The following is a 6844-nucleotide window of genomic DNA, read 5'->3' on the forward strand; positions in this document are numbered from 1 at the left end:
AGAGGTCAGACGTTTCTTGTAGTTGGCCACCAAGTTTTCACACATCTCAAGAGGGATTTTGTCTCACTCCTCTTTGCAGATCCTCTCCAAGTCATTAAGGTTTCAATGCTAATGTTTGGTAGAGATGGGCTGAACGACCCTATGTTCGGTTCGCACCAGAACTTTCGAACATCGCAAAAGTTCGGAACCGAATAACAAACCCCAATGAAGTCTATGGGTAGTCTATGGGACCTGAACTGTAAAAATCAAAAGTGCCCATTTTGAAGGCTTATGTGCAAGTAATTTGGCATACAATGGTTATGGGGGTCCGGGTACTGCCCTAGGGGACATGTATCAATGAAAAAATTAACTGTGATTTAATGATGCTTAAAGTGAAACCATAAAAATGAGAAATAACAATAAAAATGAAAAATTCCTTTCAATATAGTGCCGGGGGGGGGTCCCCTTAGTCCACCTGTAAAGTGGCGCATCTGTACTGTGTATAGAAGCTGCTTTAGCAATAATTGCATTTATATGTAAAAAGAGCGCAGCGCTAAACAATAAAGTGCATTCGTGCGAATACAGACAGTAAATAATCAACAGTATATAAACAATAATAGCTGTGAATAAAGTTTGAAGACACATATGCTAAATTACATCACATGTGAATAAAGTGCAATTGTGCAAACAAAAAGTTCATATAAAACTGGATTTCATCAAAGAAAGTGTTTGGAAATCTTGATCAGACACCTGAAGCTGTGAAACCCATCATTGCATTGCATTTATAAAGCCATAAAAATGAAATTTTCCCGGCAAGATTTCCTTATTTTGTAAACAATGGCTTGGGGAGCCAGTCTGCATGATGAGGCCACAATGTAGTGCACTGGGAACAAGATTAGAGATTTTTTGGATAAATTCTGGTGTCTCTTCCACAGAATTTGGATAGAAGTAACAGGTGCAGAAAAATTGGTCTTTGAGTGTTGGAGGTGCCTTCACACCGTAACCCTATGCAGGTACTCTTGATGAAAGCAAGAATTGTCCTTGCTGTCAAAAATTGAAATGATATGCACCTGTCAAACAAGTGTGGAAAAATTGGTCTTTGGGTGTCCATGGTGCCTTCACACTGTGACCCTATTGAGGTACTCCTGATGAAAGCAAGAATTGGCCTTGCTGTAAAAAATGTAAATGATATGCATATGATTTAGAAGAGCAATTTGGGGGGTTCAGGATAGCTATGCCCGTGACCTTGCATAGCATCTGGAAGAATTTGTTCGAGAATCCTCGATTGCGGGGACAGGACCACCATGTGTGAAATAGGGAACCCATGTGATCACAGCCCCAAAAACACACAGGAGAAAAGTCAGGATATATTTTGGCTAGACATGTGGGAACTGGGTACCAGCGTGTGAAAAATTTAACATTGGCCTCAATCAATGAGACATTCACGATTCCCTTAAAGCAGTAATGGTGAACCTTGGCACCCCAGATGTTTTGGAACTACATTTCCCATGATACTCAACTACAATGCAGAGTGCATGAGCATCATGGGAAATGTAGTTCCAAAACATGTGGAGTGCCAAGGTTCGCCATCACTGCCTTAAAGCAGAGTTCCACCCATTTAAAAGTCAGCAGTTAGAAAAAGTGTAGCTGCTGACTTTTAATAAACAAACACCCACCTGTCCCACTGTCCAGCAATGCGGCCGCCCAAAGCCTCTCTCCTCTCCCCCTCCTCTCCACGACACCGGCATTGTAAGTGTGGGCGCCCCGGCTGTGACAGCTTACGGCTTCACAGCCACGTGTGCACTGCGCATGCGTGCAGCGCTGTCTTCAATGGCCGGGCAATCTTCTGGGACCTGTGACGTGTCCCAGAAGATTGCAGGGAGGGAGGGGAGAGAGGTGAACTTCCGCTCGGCATCACAGCACCAGGAGTAGAAGTGGGAGCTGGGTACCTCTCAAAACCAGATACCCTCCCCCCCCAAAAAAAATGGCATGCCAAATATGGCATGTCAGGGGGTCATAAGTGCTTAAAGCGAAAGTTCCATTTTTGGATGGAACTCCGCTTTAAAGGAATGATGGAAGCACTGGTGCCAAGTATCAAGGTCCTAGTCCTCTTCCAGGTCTAGTTCCCAACTCTGTGCATAGACAGGTTTTTCTGAGGACCCAGCCAGTGTAAAGTAGATTATAGATATGCCTCCCCTCTGGTCCAAGATCTTAAAACACCACTGCTCATATGTAGTTAACCTCGGGGGTAGGTTTATTAGCCCAAATGGAGTGCAAAAAAAATGTGTATGTGTGAAATTTAAGAGAGTCTTAATCTCTCTGGGGCATTTCTATCTTACTAATACAATAGCCAACTAAAAGGGGCCCCATAGAGTTGAAAAATGGCCTATCCAAAATAATCCTTCTTTTAGCCACCATTGAAAAGCTTTAATGTTAATTCCAGGAGGACATTGTGAGTTATGGAAAAGGTGAGCCAAGAGACTAAGTTCAGAGATTAACGAGGATTGTTTATGTAAAATATTGCATATGGCTAGGGAGTGTAAGAGAGAAGGTGCAAGGGGGCCTTAATTTGGAAGGACACCACAGTAGAAAATCAATAGTATGGAGAGGGACAGCTTGCCTTTCCATTAGAATCCAGTCTGGTTTGGGACCCCGTGAATATACAATGGAGATCTGTGCTAGTTGAACTGCTTGGTAGTACCACCATCAATTTGGAAGGGCAAGTCCCCCTTGAGTTCTCAATCTAAAGAGCACACATTTAGGGCAGCAATGGCCTTTATTTCCCCAGATGAAGTGTATAATTTTAGACTGAAAACTATTCAGATGTGCTCTCTTGGAATAGATAAAGGAGGCGTGGTAAGAGGGTCATTTTAATGGAATTGATCCAACCTAGCCAGGATAAATCATGATTTGACCAGTTTTTAAGAACCTCATCTAACTTTTTATAAAGGGCAGGGTAGTTAACCGTATACAATTGGCCAATACCGGAGGCCAGACTAACACCCAAATAAGGGCTGGAGCAGGAGCTTCAGGAGAACGAGAAGTGATTCTATAAACACTAGACCAATGAAGACGAGACCGAAACATTTAATGCCTTAGATTTATATACTGTATATTAACCTGGAGACCAGAATCTGAACCAAATCCCTGTAATAGTTTAAAGATATTGGGGTTGAGATAAGGGGTAAGGATATGAAAAGGAGAAGGTCCTCCACAATCAATGCGCATTAATGTTCTTGAGGGCTGCACTGGACCCCTCGAATGTCAGGGTGATTCCTGATAGCTATTGTCAGTGCCTCAATGGAAATAGCAAATATTAGGAGTGTGAGAAGGGAGCCTTGTCTCGTTCCTTTAGTTATGTTGAAAGGTTCTGAGTAGTGGCCCTGCAGTCTCACCTGAGTGCAAGGGTTGGAGTACAGAGCATGTATTGTTCCCAGGAAATTAGGACCAAAACCCCATCTTTCCAGGACTTTAAGAAGGTATGGCCATGCCACAATGTCAAAGACCTTCTGTAGATCAATAGATAACAGGAAGCCTTCTTGCGGAATTCCCCAATTCCACTGCGAACAAAGCAAGGAAATAACGTCATTTGGTCTCCGTATCTGATTGGGACCATGTCTGCCTGGAATGAAGCCTGCTTGACCTTTCTGGACATACAAAGCATTCAATTCAGACAGTCTGTTGGCTAAGGTTTTAGTTACATTTTTTAAATCATTATTAATCAGAGAGATTGGTTGATAGTTACTCACATCACTAGGATTACTGCCCAGTTTGGGTAGAATCGTTATGTAAGCTAAATTAGGGTGGGGGCAAATGATATGGTAACTGGCTGTTAACGGCTCTTTTCTTCTCACACACCATTTCCAGTGTAAGGAGAGAAGAGCCAGGGATCAGTGAGTTACCGATCTGTGTCTTTATTGTACTGCACCAAGCACAATAAAGAGAACCTGTCACATCACCCCTACCCCCCATTGCGTCTGTCACCCAACAGTCACTACATCAGTACCCATCAGTGCCCATAAAGTGCACCTGGTTGAGAAGAATGGGTGTAGATCGCGCTGGACTGATTCTACCAGTTATGCCGCGTACACACGGTCGGACTTTTCGTCTACAAAAGTCCGACAGCCTGTCCGACAGACTTCCGGCGGACTTTCGGCGGACTTGCAGCAGACTTTCTAACGAACGGACTTGCCTACACACGACCACACAAAAGTCTGACGGATTCGTACGTGATGACGTACACCGGACTAAAATAAGGAAGTTCATAGCCAGTAGCCAATAGCTGCCCTAGCATGGGTTTTTGTCCGTCGGACTAGCACACAGACGAGCGGATTTCGGGGTCCGTCGTAGTTACAACGTAAAGATTTGAAGCATGTTTCAAATCTAAAGTCCGTCGGATTTGAGGCTGAAAAAGTCTGCTGAAAGTCCGGAGAAGCCCACACACGATCGGATTACCAGCCAGCTTTAGTCCGTCGGCGTCCGTTGGACTTTTGTAGACGAAAAGTCCGACCGTGTGTACGCGGCATTAGTGTTGTAGATTGGTAGGGTGTGGACAGAGGGAAAGAATTAGTTTCCAGAGGTCCATGCCCAGTTTGGAAAAAGGGGGTGATGAGCCCTGTTGGGGCTTGGGCTGCTACCTTGGTGTGCATCCTCCACATGTAATGTAGAAGAAAAGAGGATAAAAGAGCGCCTGGTGATCAAAGAGGTAAGTAATTTGTACTTAATTTGAAGTTTCAGCAATAAAAATAGGCCAACGTGTTTCAGGGGACTAAAGACTCCCCCTTCATCAGGGCTGTTAGCATTAATAGTTGTGGGATGATCCTGTTGGAGGGTGCCTTTGACACATGGATCTGGACTGTTAGAAGTCCTCAGAGCTGGCTGTGTGTTCACAGCCAGCCCATTTATTCTGCCGTAATGTCCAGGTCGTGAAATTAGATGATTGTATGCTTCCTTCACTTCAACAACACCCAGAGCCCTCTCTTGAAATCATCCAAATTATGACAAATTTTGTACAATTCACTCACTCATAAAAAAATGTTCCCAAAGATTTGCCTAGGAAAGCTCCAGAAAGAACAGGAAGGGCTTCCAACGATCTATAGTGAACAAAAAACTGCGAAGGGGAAAAAGCAACTTTGAGAAGCAATGAAGTGCTGGTCTTGAGGTGGAAGGATAGCAGGAATGTGTACATGATGTCCACCATTCATAATGACACCACAGTTTAGGTTCACAGAAGACGAGGTCCCATTCAAAATCCAACATGTGGCCAAGAATATAATCTTTACATGGGGGTGGATTTCAATGATAAAATGCTTCGGCCCTATTTGGCAACAAGGAAGCCCTGTTTCTGGTACAAGAAAGTAGCGATTTATTTAATTAATTTATAATTTGGCCATTTATAATGCATATATCATCTACACCAAATCCACGGAAAGTCCCACCTCTTTCCTAAAATTAATTGAAGAAATTGTCACGTCCCTCATCTATCAACAAAGACCCCAACCCCAGAAAACCTTCGCTCTGATGCTGTTAGCCGACTTCATGAGTGCCACTTCCCAGACAACATTCCACAATCTGAAGCAGGCCGAAGACCCAAAAAAGATGTTGTGTATGCAGCAAAAGAGGATTTCGAAGGGATACCAGCTACCATTGTCCCCTCCCAATGCAGCCTTTGCATTGGTAAAGGCTTCTGACTTTATCATACATCCCTAAAATATTAGCCCATATTTTTAACCATTTCCCCATTTTCTTTATCTGTGCTGACCGTTTTCCATGCTTCATCAAATAACCATGCCACTGCCTTCCACATGAACTGACCCTGGCCTGTTTTTCGACTATGCCTCTGCCTACCGTTTGGACTGCTTCCACGTGAACTGACCCTGACCTGTTTTATCAACTACGCTTCTGCCTACTGCTTGGACTGCTTGCATGTGAGCTGACCCTGGCCTGTTTTATCGACTATGCTTCTGCTTACCGCTTAGACTGATCTGTTGCCCTGCTACTGTAGTACACAGGGGTCTCACATATGTGAAGGGCTCCAGAATTGTTTTTCCGTATGGAGAAAACAATTTTTTTGTATTCTCCGGGTTTTGTAATTTCGGGATTAGGGTCTGGAGAATTCAAAGAGATTTGGGTGGGAAAAGCCTCTACCCCTGTGCCCCTGTGTCCAGGTCTTACCAGACTGAGGCCCTCAGACTGCTGCTGACTTACTGCCATCATGCCTCTGCTTGCCGCATGAATTGGCCACACCTCTGCCTGCTACTTGTACTATGGAAATAATTAGGTGTAACAAGAGGCAGTATGTTTATGAAGGGCTGTAGAGCGGTACAATAATGAGTGTCTGCAGTTAACAGTGTACCAGGACCAATATTATGGCTGTGCTGGCTGTCCCTGCGTAGACAATTCCTATGGAAAAATGCTTTGGCTGTGCTGACAATATCCCTGTACTAACTATATTCCTGCCTGCTGACTGGATAATTACTATTGTTGTCGCTAAGCACATCCCTGCCTGCTGCCTGGACCAATGCTCTTCTCTGTGGATACTACTCAAACCACAGGTGATACTTTTTCCTCTTTCCTCAATATAATTTATTTTAGAGTGTAATTCTTGGTATGTACATGCCATGTGTTAGAAATATTAAGGGCCTTCAAAAATAATAGGTTGTCAGGGAATGAGATGTGTAATTTATGTTCCTAGAACGCCTGAAGGTGCTACTTGAATGTTGGGCCTCTGTATGTGACCAGGCTTTGTAAAAGTCTCACACATGTGATATCACCGTACTCAGGAAGAGTAGCAGAATGTGTTTTGGAGCGTACTTGCAAGTATGCATATGCCGTGTGAGAGAAATAACCTGTTAATATGACAAGT

The sequence above is a fragment of the Aquarana catesbeiana genome, linkage group LG07 (genome assembly GCF_042186555.1).
Source record: "Aquarana catesbeiana isolate 2022-GZ linkage group LG07, ASM4218655v1, whole genome shotgun sequence".
NCBI lineage: Eukaryota > Metazoa > Chordata > Amphibia > Anura > Ranidae > Aquarana > Aquarana catesbeiana.